At 44.0% G+C, this 19,939-nt stretch overlaps 1 protein-coding gene across 2 annotated transcripts in view; it reads right to left on the bottom strand.

The window, feature by feature from the left end:
• LOC144783182 (uncharacterized) overlaps positions 1-19,939 on the bottom strand; it is a 273,155-nt gene that overhangs the window by 150,166 nt on the left and 103,050 nt on the right. The window contains exon 3 of one of the 2 annotated variants that reach the window (XM_078662328.1): positions 1,859-2,226. The exons of the other annotated variant lie outside the window; for it this stretch is intronic. The gene's annotated coding sequence lies outside the window, so the exon portion shown is untranslated. The remainder of the gene's footprint in view (positions 1-1,858; positions 2,227-19,939) is intronic. 2 annotated transcript variants of the gene reach the window in all.

Below are 19,939 nucleotides of genomic sequence, written 5' to 3'. Positions count from 1 at the left end.
AGTTTCCATTGAGAAGGTGTTTTTTGGTTTGCTAATAACTTTGGGCCAGTTGACAAATCTTCATGAAATTTTCCAAGATTAGTGGCCTACTTTTTCTAGTTCTGCATGGAATGTTTTGGGGTGACCCGTCAAAAGGGGCCGAGAAAAAGGAGGGGGTCAAAAAATCATGTGTTTCCCATGCAATTTCCCATTGAAGATTTTAGACACAACTACAGCTCAAACCGCTGAACAGAATTACACCAAACTTGGCAGAAAGCTTGCTCTTGATCCAGAAAGAGTACTGTTTGTAATTTGGTGTAAATCTGCGCAGTAGTTCAGGAGTTATTATGACAAAAGATTTATAGATATCTAGGCACGCAAATCCTCCACAGATCCGACAGATCTCATGCCGAGATCTGATTGACTGCCAACACTTCAACCAGGAAGTGTTGGCAGTCATCTTGGAACTTAGACTCAGGGAGTCCCCTAAAAAAAGTGAAATAAAACATGAGGGGGCAGTATAGGAATACCCTGACCCACTAGGCATGGTGGTAGAGTCCCACACGGACCGCGCCACGGACCAAAAGCATTTGTTTCCAATTTTGTCGTGAAATTGCTGTTAACCTGAAAATTTGTGGCAAAACTAAAAATAGAAACAAGTGGGCCTCCTACGCTTGTTTTCTATATGCTCTTCAGGAGGGCCAGGTTCTGTGAGGTGTAGTTTATATTATAACTGGAGAGGTGGAGGTACGTATGGCCCCACTCCCCAGGCCGTTTTCTGAAGCCGAGGAGGCAGCACACATACAGGACCAGGCAGGGGGAGAGGACACAGAGCAGACAACACTGCCAACACCTGTCCCAAGGAGACACCGTCACATTGTACCTCCACTTCCGGTGTTGAAGGGAGACCTGTAATCCATAGAGGATGATGCACAGCCAGAGCAGGACCAGCATGCATGTGAGGTCCATGATCAACCCCCTATGCACCGTAGGGACGAGAATTGCAGGAGACGGCGGCCAAAGGCACCAAACAGCGCAGACGCTGTAGGGGCCTGGAAGGCACCATGGTGAAGGTCCAGAGCCTGCAAGCCAGAAGTATGAAATCAATACACAGGCAGTTGGTGTCTTTTAACCATAACCATAACCTTACAGACACGAAGGAGGGCATCACAGAACTCAATCTGAAAATCAATGAGGGACATAAGGCCTGTGCAGACAGCATTGGGGAAATGACTGGAGCTATAAAAGAACTCTGTTCCATGATGAAAAGAGACCAGGCATCCAGACGTAGGGAAAAACAATGTCTGTTCACCTGTCTGGAAAAATACAGCAAGGAGGTCAACCGCTTGTCAAAGGCCACTTTGGTACTGTCACGCCGCACAATGACCATGCAGGTGGAAATGGCACACTGCAGCCAGGATATGGCCAAAGTGTTGGTGCAGGTCACAAATGCATTTGACCAGCTGAATACAGCTACCATAGGTGGCACAGGTCTCCTGGGCTCAGGGGACAGTGAGGAGCTCTACAGCAAAAGCAGCATCACCCCACCAATTGCAGAACCCAGACGGCGTAGTGTGAGGCAGGGAACACTATCAGATGCCTCAAGGGAGAGCAGTCAGCACCCTGAGAGTGCAACTGCAGGACATGCACACAAGAAATGAACTGTCACCACAGTAGAATGCTAATGGGTGAAGTAACCCATGGCATATGGACTTTTGTTAACCAATTAACCATGCACTGTATACTTGACATGTGCAACAGAATGTGCCACACATAAATTGTGTTTGTAGGCTGTGTGAGTGCTATTTACCTGACGGTAAGGTACATTAAAATACAGTCATTCTCAAAATATTATTTGCATTGTGTCATCATTACTCACCTAGAGGTTTTATATCACTCTCTGACAGCCCGCAGCTGCCCCTACACCACCTGCTGGTCTGCAACATGGACCTGGTACCTCATCCTCATCTGATTCTGTATCTGTGAGTTCCACTGGTATGCCTTTTCTAGTAGCAATGTTGTGTAGCATGGCACAAGTAGCCACAATCTTGCAGCAGGTCTCTGGCCCATATTGTAGTGTTCCTCCACATTTATGCAGGCAGCGGAATCTGCTCTTCAGTATACCAAATGTCTGCTCAATGACACAGCGCGTTGACTTGTGTGCGCGATTGTTTCTTCGCTCTCTTGGATTAGCCGGATTGAGGTACAGTGTGAGGATAAATTTGCAGACTGCATATGCACTGCCACCTGCAGGATGAAAGGCATACGATTAATCACTGCCCTCTCACTTCAGGCCTTAACTGCATGTAAGAGTGCTTGACATGCATTTACCTAGCAGGTAGCTCTCACTAAATTCACCCCCAGTGAGACGTGTTAATATTCCACGATGTCTAAAAATGAAGGAATCGTGTGTACTGCCAGGGTATATTGCCACAATATCAGTTATGATATATTTTGCATTGTAGATCATCTGTATGTTGAGTGAATGGGATTTTTTGTGATTTCTGAATACGTACTCATTGTTTGAGGGGGGTTAGAGGGCTATATGGGTACCATCTATGCAAGCAATGACATGGCGAAATTGGGCAATCTGGTAGAAGTCCAGTTTGGTTTGCTACAATGCCTGTTGTGTGGTGGGGAATGTGATGTGATGAGGCAGCCTCTGTATCATTGCATCCAAGAATGCATGGAAGAAGCACACCAGGCAACTCTGGGAGACCACCCCTACTGTCACTATGACCCCCGGAAGCTCCCTGATGCCAGTAAGTGCAGTGAACACAGGACCTGCACATGTGGTGGAATGGTTTGGGTCCTGCGGGTTGGGTGTTCAAGCATAGGTTTTAGCTCAGAAATCAAGTCCACTATGGTAGCTGAGTCCAGCCTATACTTCTCATGTATCTCTTCCTCTGTCTGCTGTAACACAGTGATGCACGCTCTGAAGACCCGCTCCTGTCACCTTCTTCTCTGTGCTGCTGCTTGAATCTGCATCCTTCTGGCTATCACATACAGCGCTGCCATTGTGGAAGTCCCTATTGCATTGTGGGCCTGTTTAGATAGGTTGCACCTGTTTACCACCTGCTTTGAGTTGGTGGTAAAACTCAGGAGCAAAATTGCAATTTCAGTGGATTCGCAATTTGCGATATTTTGATACATAGGTTTGCGAATCCGCATTTTGCGATGAGGGTATTTGCAAATATCACAAATTGCGCTTCGGTATTTGCGAAGTCGCAAATGGACATTCACAAATTGTGGAACTCACAAAATAGGTATTTGCAAATTTAGGGAATACCTACTTTGCAATGCAAAACCCTGTTATACATTGGAAGAGGGTATTTTTCGATCACAACCCCTTTTTTTTGCTATCTGCAGCATTTGCGATCGCAAAATACCTTGATACATATGGCCTCTAGTGCAACATTTCAACCGCATCCTGCGCGCCCCATCCCATTCCCTAAAAGCACCATAACAATCTATGTTTGCTGACGAGCATTCCCCATGGGATGCACAGCTGTATTTAGCTACCGGCACACTAAAGATCGAAATAAGAAACCTGTCTAATCCACGTATCCCTTTGTCAATGCGGAAAAAAACAATAAATGAACAAACCATTCAAGCATCATATGAAAGAGACATTAATAGGCTTCAACACAAGCCCCTCTTCACAGCTTTGGACGTCTCGAACATCAAGGGGAAAGCCCAACCATACTTCAAATACCCCCTCCAATCCCAGTCTTGCAACAAAATCACTTACATGTGTCTGCTAGCTCTTCCAATTCATGATTTCAACCCTCAATGGACACGGAAGGACGGGTAGTTATCGTGAAGACTTTGCAATCACCATCTCGAGTATTGGCTACACCTGCTGTGCTGCTGACCTCACCTTGCCAATGATCGACATCGCCTTTTGATCCTATTCTGCCGGGGCAACTTCTACAGATGCCGCAGGGAAGCATCAGATATGTGCTTCACTAAGAACATTGGTCAAACCCTTGCAAGGTTAGGGAAATTCACTAACATCATCCAAGCCGCACTGCAGACAGGCCAGCTCTACAAACACTGATAAAGGTCAGAGGAGTTCCACCTTTAGGGAGGACAACCCAAGTACTAATTCGCACCAGACGAGATGTTTATCCTGACTTACCTCCTGCTAAACCCAACGAACCTCACCACCCTACATGGACTGCCCAAATCGTGCTTATACTTTTTGTATTATTCTTTTAGAAAAAGAAAAAACCCTCTTGATTTTAATGAATGCTTGTCAAACTTGTTAGAGGTTTTTAATGATTGACTGGCAATCGGTACTCATGGGAAACAGTTAATTCAGTTTCCCAAGATGTTATGAACTTTATTAATCAAACATGAATGAATAAATAAATGAAATACTGGGTGCTATTCCCAGCTACACAAGTGGAAATCTTTTTTTATTAGGATATGTGTAGGAATGCTGGGTGGTGGGAATCGTGTGGATCCCTGCAGATTATGAAACCTTCAATAACTGACATGTGAGGAAAAATTGTGATGTTGGTCATCATTTGAGGATTGCAGGAGGTATTGGGACGAACATTTTAGGGTCCTTCCCGCCTTATGTGCGACTCAGCCACAAAAGTGGGGTACAATTTTTATCTGGAAAAGCATGGGAACAATGGATGGTAAGAGTTTTGAGGATCCCCACAGATTACAGAACTTTCTCTCCAGGGAGAAAAAGTGTGTGAAAGTTTTTCTGGGTAAGAAAATGTTGTAGGAATCACACATGTCACACCAACGTGGTGATGGTGAACATTTGATGTCTCCACTTGCGTCTTGCCACCTATACTGTTGCGAGAATTAGGCCCACCCAGAAAACGTGTGTACCATTTTCAGTCATAAAAGTGAAAACAAAGTGTAGAACAACTTTTGTTATTATAAATTACATTTCTCTCCCTTTTTGGTCTCCAAAGGTAAGCCAGGGTGCAGGAAAAACACATTTTTCAATATATCCTTTGAATCACGATAGTATGGGTAGCCTCAAGTTAAAAGTTGTACAAATAGCCACTATTTATAAACTTAGTATCTAGGGACCATTTTAAAATGCATAAATTGCCTTCTGGCCCATTTTTCATTACTTAGATTTCGCCATATAAACTGAAGCACAATCGGTACGCAATGAAAAACTATTATAAGCTGCAGCTCAGTTGTTTGCTTTGGGTATGCGTGTTTTTGGAAAACGAACAACCACTACATGTCTCTGTGACCCGAAGGGTCTGAAGGACTAAATGGTATATTACTTTTGTAAATCGTCCTTAAGGGTAAAAAATGACAGATACAAAAATTGTGAGCAATTTGTATTTTTTCACAATTTGTTTACCTTGTTTCTGACTAGCTTTTGTGTAAACCCAAAGCGATCTAAACGTAGGACCCCTTGCTAAAAGTCAGAATTTTTGTCTAGTTTTCAGAAATGTCTGGCTTTTCAGGCTCACCCACATGCTTCACACTTGTTTCCACCACAAACATCAAGTAGGTTGTAGGTGGAACAACAGGTCCCGTGCACATGCATATGAGTGGATGAACAATACAAAAGGTAATCGTTATCTATACTAATATAATAAAGAGAGAGCCCAAACCTTTGAGGCGGGTAATCTCAGGAACCACAGCACCAATCACAACACCCAATACAGCGTTGGAAAGGGCAGTTGCAGCAGAAGGACATAGGCTGTGCAGACGCCCACCATATACATATAAAAGGTAAAAGAACCGTGCCAGCAAAGTAGTCCCTTGTGGGCGTGTCTGCATTGTGCTATGGGTGTGTGCTGGGGAGCGTGACAATCGCTGGGGGCATTCCATCACGAGTGTTGTTTTTTCTTCCCAGGTTCTATACATTCCTGCTCCCTTTAAATAGTAATTCAGTGGAGGTCCCATTCTCTTAAAACCACCCCAAGCACAGTTATGGGCAAAAATACAACTAAAAGGCCCTGCAAAGCATTTTGGGATAAGATTAGCATAATTTTTAGCATTCATGAAAGGGTTTCAATGTTTTTGAATTTTACTCATCAGGGACATCTTGGGACGACGAGGTGAACTGCAGCTTGATGTATAATATTTTAAATGCTATTGCATTTGCCTCATTAGGGACATCTAGGGACGGCGATGTGAACTGCAGCTTGATGTATCATATTTTAAATGCTATTGCATTTGCCTCATCAGGGCCATCTAGGGACGACGAGGTGAACTGCAGCTTGATGTGTAATATTTTAAATGCTATTGCATTTGCCTCATCGGGGACAACTGGGGAAGAGGTGAACTGCAGCTCTTTGTAGAATTATTTGGATACTATAATATTCACTTCCCACTGCTAATCTCGTCCCATAATGCTTTGCAGGGGCTTGATCTCAAAATCATCACCTCTCTCACTGCTTGCTGGAAGCTAATTTCACTTTTGTGAAATGACTATATGCATTTTAGCATGTAGAAATACTTGTTATTTTACCTTGAATATATGAGGTTTCTGTTTTATTAATTGGAAATCTGATGGAACGAAATATTGCGGATTTATTGTACTAAGTTTGCGCCAATTCCGCCCACCCCTACTTTAAATACCCCTGCACTCGATAATCATAACCCACCCTTACTCTATAAAATACCCCAACACCCTTAAACACTAACCCATCTTAACCCTATAAATATACCCTGTACCCCAAAACCCAAACCTATCCCTAAACCCTAAAAATACCCCTGTACCCCAAAACCCAAACCTAGCCCTGAACCCTATAAATACCCCTGTACCTCGAAACCCAAATCTACCCCTGAACCCTAAAAATACCCCTGTACCCCAAAACCCAAACCTACCCCATAACCCTAAAATACCCCTGTACCCCAAAACCCAAACCTAGCCCATAACCCTTAAGATACCCCTGTACCCCAAAACCCAAACCTACCCCTGAACCCTAAAAATACCCCTGTACCCCAAAACCCAAACCTAGCCCAGAACCCTAAAATACCCCTGTATCCCAAAACCCAAACCTAGCCCTGAACCCTAAAAATACCCCTGTACCCCAAAACCCAAACCTTGCCCTGAACCCTTAAAATACCCCTGTACCCCAAAACCCAAACCTACCCCTGAACCCTATAAATACCCCTATACCCCAAAACCCAAACCTAGCCCTGAACCCTAAAAATACCCCTGTACCCCATAACCCAAAACTATATCTGGACCCTTAAAATACCCAAAAAACCCAAAACATATACCTCAGTACCCCAAAACATATACCCCTATATCCATACTTGCCTTATCCAAACATTTAAAAAAAACATGCTTTTACCATTCATGCATTTACAATGAATTTCGTTGTAAATGTATGCGTGGTAAAAGCATATCAAATGTAATGCCATGCATTATAATGGCAGGGCGGAGTCATGGTACTTTCGGAATGAAAGTATGCGGAGTGATGGTATGCGGAAAGAAAGTTGAGAAATAATGGGTGTTTACCCTCCCCCGTAAGTACATTGGTGGCACGGCGGCCCACATCTCCAGCAACATACTCATATTTTTTCACCATCGATTGGAAAAATGCACAGGTCTCTCTCATTGATGCCCAGCACCGACATACACTTTTAAACACACCTCCCACCACAAGTTCTAGAATTGCGAACTTTAGAGATGGGGAGCTACGTTCGAATCTCGGCATCAGCTCAACATCCTGTGATTCCAGGCAAATCGCTTTGTCTCCCCGTGCCTACCACAAATGAATGTGTTCTTCTGTAATGTAAATTGTGCTCATGCCATGTTGGCGAGTTCGCGCTATATAATATTGCAAGGAAAATAAAGTAGGGAAACTCGAGTTCACACACTACTGAACGTGCATTCTTAAGTGCATCAGCAGTGCACTGTGAATCGGAGCGTTTCACAGGCCTGTCACAGATAAGAAATGCTATCGAACCGAAATCCTACGAAACAATATACTACTGGCCGGCAGCAATTCATACCCGGACAACGTCGGGACGAGCTGCTAGTTAAGGATAAAGACAAAATATTCTTTTTTTAAATGTTGACTTTAATGATGTGTTACTTCATGGGTAGGCCAACACGTATTTCGTCAATGGGGTGTGAAACCCTTGACTTCTTCAGGGCAGTAATAGAGTAGAGTAAGTCTTTGGACATTGCAACTGGTGATACGTCCGACCAGTGGGTCCTAAAATTGCGTGTGCATGGGACCTGTTGTTGTTTGTAGACGGACCTTGGTCCAGAATTGAGGGTTCAGGGGTTTTTCTCTCACCTGTAGCACCGAATCCACAATCCTCATTTGTGCTAACTCCACGCTACTTGGCAAGCGCCACTCAATACCCTGTGATAAATAACATCCCCGTTTCATTTTAGGTTGTAGGTGGATACCACAAAGAATAGAAATATAGACTGGCACTTAGAAAAATGCAATAACTCTGGTAAAATAATTGTTTTTTTAGAACTCTGGCTGTAGAAAGCTGTGAGAAATGTGATCTTAGCACAGCAAACCTTTTTGTTGATGGCCTTTTTCAGAAAAACAAAACACAAGCTTTCTAGCACAGCGTGAAAAAACACAAACATTTGGCTCTATTTTTGCTATTTCCTTGATCACCTCCAGGGGAATACACAAACCACATATACTTTTAGAATCGCTAAAATGTGGGGGGAAAAGGACGCTAATTTGGCTTGGATACCTATTGTGGGAAAAAATATTTTGAAGGCTCAAGAATGAAGAGTCTGAAGCATCAGAAAAAGTGCTCAGCACTGGTGTGGCAATACCCTTAGCAGCGATGAGGTTAAAGTGGTATATATATATATATATATATATATATATATATATATATATATATATATATATATATATATATATATATATATATATATATATATATATATATATATATATATATATATATATATATATATATATATATATATATATATATATCACTGAAAAAACCATAGGTTTCATTTTGGAGGGAGGAACATGGCGGTGGCAGGCTGACGGCTGCTGCGGGACTCCTCGCTCTGGAGGCGCCACAGGCAGTTTTACATGAATTTTCCCTACTAAGAAGCAGAATTTTCTGAAAACATGCGGTGAGGAGTGGAGGGCATTATTCGGGGAGCAGTATTGAGGGCATTTCTGAATTTTCTTTCAGTGTTGTGCTTCCTTCGAGGTTTGCGGTGAGCGCTCTCGGGCGCTAGGACCTCGGGGGGAATGCGCGAGCGGTATTACGCTAGGAAGCGGAAGACAGAGGAGCTGGATCAGGCTGGCGTTTGCGTCTGCTGGAGAGCTGACGTGGTTGTAGCGGCGAACACGGGGGGCCTGCTTCGGTCTGAAGAGGAAAAGCGAAGACAAGAAACACCTCGAGACAAAGGAGAAAGTCGAAGCAGTCTTTGGCATCGCTCCAGGGGGGCACTTCTCTCCCGTTCCAGAGGCCCGGTGTGCTGGGGACATCTATCAACCCTAAGATTTCTGGGAGTGTGGCACAGCGGTAAGGAGGTTCTAAGAGGGGAGGTCTGCATGGAGGCAGATACATCGACACTGGCCTCATCTGTATTTCATCAAGTCAGTCGCAGCAGAGCGAGCAGTGATACCAAGGGTAGTGGCGCAGAGGTGGGGCAGCCATTACAGATAAGCCCGGGGGTTCCTATTGCCGGTTCTTATCAATCTGAGCGTTCTGCACCCAAAGAGAGAGGGGGAGAGATTAGAAACAGGTATCAGCTCAGGTCTAAGCAGGACTTGAGGAGACAAGGGGCATGGGACTTAGTAAAGACAGGAGAGAGAGGGGATCCTACGCATCCATCCCCATACAAACAGAAAAAGAAGGGGAGAACAAGGAAAGGTGGGACAGCCAAGGTAATCAAGCAGTTCCAGGCACAGAAGAGCAATCCCTCGCTTAAAAGCTACTTCCAAATAATGGAGCATGTGGCAAGCTCCAAAGAAAAGTCAGGAGTGAAAACAGAAGACGCAGAAGCAGCAGTAGACGGGGTAGAAGAGGTAGGAGCAGTAGTTGCTGGGACCGTATCTCAAATCGGTAAAGCGGCCGCTCCTCCTATCTTGGCCCTGAAGAATAGGTATACCATACTCGAGTCGGCCCTTAATGAAGAGGGTTTAGAGGTTACGGCACACTCCAGCCCTGATGATGGTGGTATGATTAGCTCCCAAGAGCCCTCTTCTTTATTATTAGTAGCACAGGAGCCTCCTGCTGTATTAACCTCTCGGAGTTCAATTCCTGCCTCTGCTACTGCCCCGGTCCCATTGAGCTTCGCAGCCCACCCCATTCCTCAGATTCCCCAAATAACTCAAACTAAACCCCCGTCTCAGTCTCTTCCCCCTAGTAATCTTGTTACCCAGAATCCTGCCTTACCTATTAGTCGAGTATCGGCTGAGGTTGATGTTGAGGGGGATAGACTCGGTTTTCTATTCCAAACACTGAGGGAGGATTTACTGGAAAAGTTTGAGATTTCTGAGGGTAACCAAAAGGGTTTGCATGACAGATTTCACGCACTAGAGGCTAAGCTGGTGGGAATAGCGGTTCGAACAAGTTCGTTGGAGAGTAAAGTCACCACACTCTCAGAAATAACCATAGGGAATTCTAAGGATATTGAAGCTCTCAAAGCACAAAATCGAACACTAATGATGGACATGGGGAGACTGGAAACGCAAAGTCGGCGGAATAATCTTAGAATCCTTAAAATGCCAGAAGGAGAAGAAGTTGAGGACATAAAGGGGTTTGTCTGTAGGTTACTACGGGAAGGTGTACTAAAGGATCGGTTAGATATTGACTTAGAGGCCGAGATCCAGAGGGTGCACAGAGACCCTTTTAGGTTGCATCCGGACCGCAAAGCACCGAGGAAGATTCTGGTCTATTTTCAAACCTACAGGGTTAAGGAACTTATACTTAGCAGATGTCTCGCACGCTCTACTCTCCACTATCACGCTCACCCCTATCAAATTAGATCTGATATAGGGGGGAAGACGGCTCAAAGGCAGTGGGAGTTGGGTTCTAGGATGCCAGAACTTCGTTCCCTGGGAGCTCAAGTTCAAATGAAATTCCCCGCTTTACTCAAGATCATGTCGAACAACAAGATGCATAACTGCAACCACCCAGAGGAGGTGGACGAGTTGCTTTCAAAAATGAGGAAATAACCAGACTCAAGCAAGAACCAGTTTCAAGCAATTAAGAAATAAGCAGAAATAAAGGGGGAAAAAATCATAAGTGAATCGCACATTCTACTTTCACGAACTTGAGGCAGCTAAATGTAAATGTACACTGGTTGCACACACTTACACACCTACACTTAGTGGATAAGATATGAGAATGGTATCGTGTTTTTTATCACAAGTGGTTTAAAAAAATAAAATAAAAGGGTGATTGTAAAAACAAGGGGGCGAACATATAAACAAAATATATTAAAAATGAGAAGGATAAGTCACTTAGTAGGGAGGAAATTTCTTATTCACGTAGGGTGGCGTTTCGGGAGTGCGGAGCCCCCTAAGGCGTGTTCACGCCTGACATGATGGGAGGGTTCCTCGGGGGTGGGGGGGAGGGGTCACAGGGGAGGGGGTGAAAATATAAAAATGTCCTCATATGCCATAAGTCTTTATCTTACCAGTCTAGAATGAGAATGTTGGCCACTGCTGGCTACTGGTGCGGTTGTATCAGACAATGGTCTCCGGTATGGTAACCAGTAGTAAATTCCTTTCCTGGAATCTTAATGGTATAGGGAGCCGGAAGAAGCAATTAAGGGTATGCGAATTCCTAAAAAATATCGAAGCCCATGTATATCTTTTACAAGAAACCCATTTAGAAGCTGAAGCGTGCTGTCAAGTGTTTGCAAAACTTAGCTGGGTACAGGAAGTTCTTTGCTCCAAGCAAAAGAGTTCCACTAGGGGGGTAGCTATAATTGTTCGTGCTAACAAGGGGATCAGGGTCCAGAAATGGGGTACTGATCAGTCTGGGCGATGGCTGGTGGCAGTCCTCTCTATTGGTAATTCTACTCTTTCGTGTGCTGTTTATTACGGCCCCAATGAAGACAACTCCAGCTTTCTTCGGAAGTTAGAGGAGAGTATGATACAACACACGGCTCCAGTTATATTAGGGGGTGATTTCAATCTGATACTGGACAGCCAGTTAGATCGTACCTCCAAATCTAAATATAACCCCCCAAATAAATCCCTTTTAGCTTTGAAGAATATTATGAAGGACTTTACCTTACAGGATGCCTGGAGAGTTAAGCACGGTACCCTTAGGGAATATTCTTTTTATAGTAAAAAGTATAGACAATACTCCAGAATAGATCTTTTTCTTTTAGACCAAGTGCTCTTGCCTGATATTGCTTCAATCTCATATATCCCAGTAGGTCTGTCGGACTATTCTGCGGTTGAGCTAAAAATCAATGTTAAGACTAGCCCTTTAGAGTACAGGTGGACCTTGAACAGAACAATTCTTTTAGACGAAGAGATTAAAATCAAAATCAAGGGGAGTTTGTCGGAGTTTTTCCTATTTATTAGTGGTACAGCTTCAGAACAAACAGTTTGGGAAACACTTAAATCTTACTTAAGAGGTATTTTTGGCTCACAGATGGTGTTGAAAAGAAAGTTTAGGAAAGAAAAGGACATTCATGATCTTGATTTAATAAAAAAAAAAGGAACAACAGCTACAGGTAGCTGTTTTGGAGGATAGAGGAAGGATTCCTGCACTCGAAAAGGAGCTTTTAGAGTTGCAGATAGGCTTCAAAGCACGAGCTGATAAGATAAATAAGGACAAGTGGGAAGTTAGTAAGCTTCAGAATTTTGACTACGGAGAGAAGTGTGGTTCCCTCCTGGCCTGGAAAGCTAGGGTTGAGAGGAGCAGGAATAATATTAGCTCATTAACTCAGCGAGATTCGGGGCTGCTCCTAACAGAAGATGTTGAGATCAGGGGAGAGGCTAGAGATTTTTTGGAGGAATTAGATCAAGAAGATAGCAGACATGGGGTGGAAGAGCTGGAGCAGTGGTGGGCTTTGAGGGATCTACCCCAGTTGAGTGAGTCTGATGAAGCTTCTTTAGTCACCAAGATCACGGAAGGGGAGATACGGGCTCAGCTGAAAAAGATGTCTAGAAATAAGGCCCCCGGTCAGAATGGACTGCCGACGGAGGTGTATAAGGACAATCTGGAGGAAATCCTAGCCCCACTACTGTTACTTTTTAACAAAATCTTTGTGGAGGGAGAGCACACTCCAGCTTCTTGGTCGGAACCCACCATCACCTTGATAGCAAAGCCGAACAAAGATCCTAAAAAAATTGAGTCGTATAGACCTATTTCCCTTCTTAATTCAGATTCAAAAATGTATTCCGGTATACTAACATCTAGACTGGCGAAAGTAATTAAGTCCATAATCCATCCTGACCAGAGGGGGTTTATACCAGGCCGTCAGCTTAACAAACTTACGTTTCAAGTTGTTGGAGCAATAGACGTAGCGATGGAGAAAGGACTGCCACTTGCCATTGTTGCGATTGATGCAGCAAAGGCATTTGACCAGGTTAACTGGTGATTCTTATGGGAAATTATGGCAAAGTTCGGGTTTCCCGCCACATTTATTAAAGGGGTTGAGACACTATATAGGGGTCCCCGGGCCAAAGTACAGGTCAACGGCAGTTTGACTAAGTGGTTGAATATTTCAAGGGGAACGAGGCAGGGTTGTCCTCTGTCTCCCCTCCTCTTTGATATTTTTATTGAGCCCTTTGTCTGCTCCTTGAGATCAGATCCAGTAATTAAACCGTTTAAAATGGGGGACTTGGTGCTGAAGACAGCATTATACGCTGACGATCTACTCCTCTACACGGCCAACACTGTTGAGGCCATTCCCAGGCTATTTGAATTGGCTGAAGATTTCGGTATAGTGTTGGGGTACAGAATCAATAAAGAGAAAACTGACATAATGAGTTGGAACAACCAGGTCCCGATACCAGAAGCCAAATTAAAAATCAGATACCTGGTAATATACCTCACTCATAAATTAGAGGATGTTTCGAAAACTAGTTGGCAAACGGTGGTAAAGGAGGTGAGGAAGCTGTTGACCAGATGGAACAGTCTACCTCTTAACATCTATGGTAGAGTGAACCTGGTCAAAATGATAATTCTGCCTAAAATTACCTTCTTACTCAACTCCATTCCCCTAAATTTGAATAAGAAGGATATCTCTAACCTTCAAGGAAGGATCGGGTCTTTTATTTGGGCCCACAGTGTCCCAGGATTGCCTGGAGGAAATTGAGAAGGGGATTGAATCTAGGTGGGCTGGCTCTCCCTGATTTACTTTTCTATTGTTATGCATTTCAGTTCAAGAATTTCAGACTTTTGACAAATAAGTTGGACTCTTCATCGAATGGTCGTCTCTTTCGGGCTATGTTATCAGACCTGCCACAAGGCTTAGATTTCTTTCTATATAAATTTGGGGACCAGACGTTTTTTAAAAAGGTCCGTCTGAAGCTTCTACAGGCGGCACTCAATATTTGGCAATCAATACGTAAAATTCTGGAGATCCCCTATTACCATTCTCAGGCCCCAATATGGGACTCTGCGGGTACCCCTGATTGCCTATTAGATCGGCTGGTTCTTCCATTGAGAGCAGCAGGCTTTACGAAATGGGGGGACCTGTGTAATAACTCGGTACTTTTAGACTGGGAATCCTTATCAAATCTAACGGGGGGCTCCATTACAGGATTATAAGATTTAAATTCTATCAGCTGTCTTCTTGGTGGGGGAGGCAGTGCTGGGGAAAAGATGAGGAGACCCAAATTCTGGAATCAATTAGTAGGGGGAGAGGATGGAAGGGGGAGATCGCACTTTGGTATAATACACTAGTGGGAGCAAAAGATAAATTGGTAGCTGAAATTACCACGCTATGGGACAATCTCTTAATCCAGAACCCCGAAGAGATGTTGAAGGTTTGGACAGACACATTTACACTTTCACAAAAAATTATAAAACCATCCAACCTTAGAAGGAACCACCTGTTTACGGCATATAGGGTTTACTGGACCCCAGCAAAATTATCCAAGATCTCAGCAGAAGAGTATTATTGTCCAAGATGCAGGCTCTCTGCCGGGGACGACAGGCATATGTTTGTCGACTGCCCAGAAATGATTAGTTACTGGAGACAGGTGCGTGGGTTCTTAGAGGAGGTAGTACTAACATCGATCACTTGTACCCCCAGATTGATTCTCTTCGGTCTTCCTCAGGACTATGATATTAGAAACAGTACCTCACAGTTTATCTTTTACGTTATTGTCATTGCCAGGAGGGAGATATGTAGGGAATGGAAGTCCGTAAACCCCCCCAGATTCGCTGACTGCCTAAGGAACATCATGGCTGTTAGCCATTTAGACATGTTGTGTGGTGGGGAAAGTGCCATCAAGATCTGATCTCCATTAAAAGCATGGTCTGAGAGATAACACACAATGAGTCCAATGAGCCCATCTAGAGTTGATACTTCCTGGTGGCATATATGAGGACAAAAAAAAACCATAGGTTTCACACTTTATAGTTAGGAATTAGCATTTAAAAAACCTTAGAAATTCACAAAAAAACCATAGGTTTCACACATGTTATAGTTTCACTCATACAAAACCATTGAAATTCCCCCGTTATAGTTAGTTCAGCTAACTATAACTCGCGCGCCAGCAATGCACTGCTAATGACGTCACATATTACATCACTCATGACATGGTCAGTGACATCACTCATGACATGACATCTCAAATGACATCATCCATTGAATGTGTGTCTTTCTGAAAAATAAATATTTTTTATATATGTATTTCTAAAGGTCGATGGAAGAATAATGGGTAAATAAGTGTCTAAGTGGATTTTTTTGTAAAAATGATTGCATAACTGACTTATTAAGTGTATCTTAGTGAATACATATAATAGCGAGTAATGTTTAAATATGTAACAGGGCTCGACAAATCCCAAAAATGGTACTAGTCCTGCAGGTCTAGTACCATGGAAAATCCCCTCGGCCTGACTCCAACCCACTTGACCTCCGTCTCTGAAAACGGAGCAAAAGTGACAAGATAACAAGATTTAAAGGCATGTTTATTACTCATTTCCTTTGTGAGCAATAAAAATACCTTTAAATCGTGTTATCTTGTCACTTTTGCTCTGTTTTTGAAGACAGAAGACAAAAGTTAGTTTGATTTCCTACTCGTCAGAAAGGGCGAGTAGGACCTAAAAATAGCTCGTCCTCATCCATTCTCCCTCGCAAATGCGAGCGGGCGAGTGGATTTGTCGAGCCCTGTGTAAATATCTGTATCAGTGTCTCACTTTGTGTATAAGTAGCTGCATGGGTTGGGAGTGTCGATTTGGGTTATTAGTTGGTTTTTAGAGTATCAGTATGAGTGTCTGTATGGTTTGGTGGGAGGGTATTACCACATAGATGCATGAATGGGTGACTCACTGTTTGTATGTGTTTTGAAGACAGGATGTGTGCAGGACTGTATGGGTGGATGAGTGTGTGTATGGGTGCGTTAGTGAGTGAATGACTGTCTCAATAGTATCTTTGGAGTAACTACATATGTTTTAATCTAGTATATGTGAGTATTGATGTATATAAGTGATTATATGTGAGAGTGAGAGATTGGAAGTGTTCTTGTATAAATAAGTATGTGTTTCTATAAATGATTGTTTAAGAGAGTGCGTATGTTAACGATTCTGTAGAAGTAAGTGTAGTGGTGGGTGTATAGCTGTATATGCAAGTAAATGGATGTTTGATAGTTTATTTGCATGTGTGAGTATGTGTGTGAGTAACTCTATGGATGAGTGTCGGAGTGTAACAGGATGTATAGGTGTATGAGAACATATGATGAGTGAGTACATGTATGAGTGACTATATAGAACTGTTGGTGAATGAGTGGATGTAGATTTTGGAATTACTAAATAGGTTGTTCTAACTGGTATTGGTATCTCCATTTTTTTTAAAATTTTAGTTTCTATTTTTGAATGTGTGTATCAAGGGTTATATTACGCTGAGAGGAGGTCTGCCACTCTTTCACAAGGATGATGTCATCTGTCATCAGTGATGTCATTTGAGATGTCATCAGTGATGTCATGAGGTATGTCACTGACCATGTCATGAGTGATGTAATATGTGACGTCATCAGCAGTGCATTGCAGGCGCCCGAGTTATAGTTAGCTGAACTAACTATAACGGGGGAATTTCAATGGTTTTGCATGAGTGAAATGTCCAGCTAACCATAACATGTGTGAAACCTATGTTTTTTTAGGGAATTTCAAAGGTTTTTTAAATGCTAATTCCTAACTATGACGTGTGTGAAACCTATGTTTTTTTCAGTGAATTTCTAAGGTTTTTTAAATGCTAATTCCTAACTATAACGTGGCTGAAACCTATGGTTTTTTCAGTGAATTTCAAAGGTTTTGTAAATGATAATTTTTAAATGTATTAATTGTTATATTTTTTAATACTGATTTACTACATTATTTTAAATTATTTGTTTCTAGATATTTTATTTATTAAATTACATTACATATTTTTATATAATTTGAAAAATATATATTTTAAAAAATATTGAAATTGTAATATTTCTTTTTTTTATTTAATTTTTTTTTAAATTTATATATATTTTATATATCAGGCAATGATATCCTATGGAAGGAAATTCAAGTTACTGTAAGGATGGTTAGAAATACTTTCAGGATCAGTAGTGAGCACAAAGATGTAGCACTGAATTAATTCCTCTTCAATCCTGAGGTCCCCTGTGAGCCAACTAACCCACCAGGTACCTCCAGTATGCGCAAGGCAGCTGTTTTGCAGAGAGGTGTTCAAAGGGCACGCCACTTTTTACAACACTCTGCAACACAGCTCCGTGGAGCTTACAGGAGATACCTGGTGGGTTAGTTGGCTCACAGGGGACCTCAGGATTGAAGAGGAATTAATTCCCCAACTTAAAACGCGCCACAGGGCATGTTTGCACTCACATCACCTCAAGCCCCGCCCCCTGCCTTCACCACTGTGCAAACGTGCCATGTAGCGTGTTCTAAGTTGGGGGATTAAGTCCCCTTGCATACTGGGGGTCCCTGGGGGCCAACTAGCCCACCAGGAACCTCCAGTATGCGCCAAGAGGCTGTGTTGCAGGGAGGTGTAATGAGGCCACGGCCCTTTTTACATCTCTCTGCAACGCAGCCCCCTGGCACGTTTGCAGAGGGGGAACTAATTCTCCTTGCATACTGGGGGTTCTTGGGGGACAACTAGCCCACCAGGAACCTCCAGTATGCACCAGGGGGCTACATAGCAGAGAGGTGTAATGAGGCCACACCAGTGGCATCACTGGGGTTGGTGTCACCCGGTGCGGGTACCTCATGGTGTTACCCCCTCATGACTTACCGCATGGATCACCTCTGTCGGAAATGTACGGTGCTAGGTACTGTCTTACTCCCTCTAGTTCCCTCTCTCTGTCTAGCTCCCTCTAGCTCCCTCTCTCTGTCTTACTCCCTTTCCTCTGTCTCCCTCTCTCTCTGTCTTACTCCCTCTAGCTCCCTCTCTCTCTGCCTTACTCCCTCTAGCTCCCTCTCTCTCTGTCTTACTCCCTCTAGCTCCCTCTCTCTGTCTTGCTCCCTCTAGCTCCCTCTCTCCCTCTCTTATTCCTTCTAGCTCCCTCTCTCTGTGTCTTACTCCCTCTTGCTCCCTCTCTCTCTGTGTTACTCCCTCTAGCTCCCTCTCTCTGTCTTACTCTCTCTAGCTCCAACTCTCTCTCTTACTCCCTCTAGCTCCCGCTCTCTCTCTTACTCCCTCTAGCTCCCTCTCTCTCACTCCCTCTAGCTCCCTCTCTCTCTGTATTGCTCCCTCTCTCTGTCTTACTCCCTCTAGCTTCCTCTCTCTCTGTCTTACTCCCTCTAGCCCCCTCTCTCTTACTCCCTCTAGCCCCCTCTCTCTCTCTTACTCCCTCTAGCCCTCTCTCTCTCTGTCGTGCTCCCTCTAGCTCTCTCTGTCTTACTCCCTCTAGCTCCCTCTCTCTGTCAAGAGCCCTCTAGCTCACTCTCTCTCTGTCTTACTCCCTCTCTCTGTCTAGCTCCCTCTCTCCGTGTCTTGCTCCCTCTGGCTCCCTCTGGCTCCCTCTCTCTGTCTTACTCCCTCTAGCTCCCTCTCTCTCTGTCTTACTCCCTCTAGCTCCCTCTCTCTGTCTAGCTCCCGCTAGCTCCCCCTCTCTCTCTTACTCCCTCTAGCTCCCTCTCCCTCTGTCTTGCTCCCTCTCTCTCTATCTTAATCCCTCTAGCTCCCTCTCTCTGTCTAGCTCCCTCTCTCTGTCTTGATCCCTCTAGCTCCTTTTCTCTCTCTTACTCCCTCTAGCTCCCTCTCTCTCTGTCTTGCTCGCTCTAGCTCCCTGTAGCTCCCTCTCTCTCTATCTTACTCCCTCTAGCTCCCTCTCTCTGTCTAGCTCCCTCTCTCGCTGTCTTACTCTCTCTAGCTCCCTCTCTCTCTGTCTTACTCCCTCTAGCTCCCTCTCTCTGTCTAGCTCCCTCTAGCTCCCTCTCTCTTGCTCCCTCTAGCTCCCTCTGTCTCCCTCTCTCTCTGTCTTACTCCCTCTAGCTCCCTCTCTCTCTGTCTTACTCCCTCTAGCTCCTTCTCTCTCTGTCGTACTCCCTCTAGCTCCTCTCTCTGTCTTCCTCCCTCTAGCTCCCTCTCTCTATCGTACTCCCTCTAGCTCCCTCTCTCTGTCTAGCTCCCTCTCTCTCTCTCTGTCTTACTCCCTCTAGCTCCCTCTCTCTGTCTAGCTCCCTCTCTCTCTGTCTTGCTCCCTCTAGCTCCCTCTGACTCCCTCTCTCTGTCTTACTCCCTCTAGCTCCCTCTCTCTGTCTAGCTCCCTTTAGCTCCCTCTCTCTCTGTCTTACTCCCTCTAGCTCCCTCTCTCTGTCTTGCTCCCTCTAGCTCCCTCTCTCCCTCTCTTACTCCTTCTAGCTCCCTCTCTCTCTGTCTTACTCC

Source organism: Lissotriton helveticus, chromosome 1_1 (assembly GCF_964261635.1).
Source record: "Lissotriton helveticus chromosome 1_1, aLisHel1.1, whole genome shotgun sequence".
Lineage (NCBI taxonomy): Eukaryota > Metazoa > Chordata > Amphibia > Caudata > Salamandridae > Lissotriton > Lissotriton helveticus.
The sequence above is the reverse complement of the archived record's forward strand: the minus strand, read 5'-3'. Positions and strand labels throughout refer to the sequence as shown.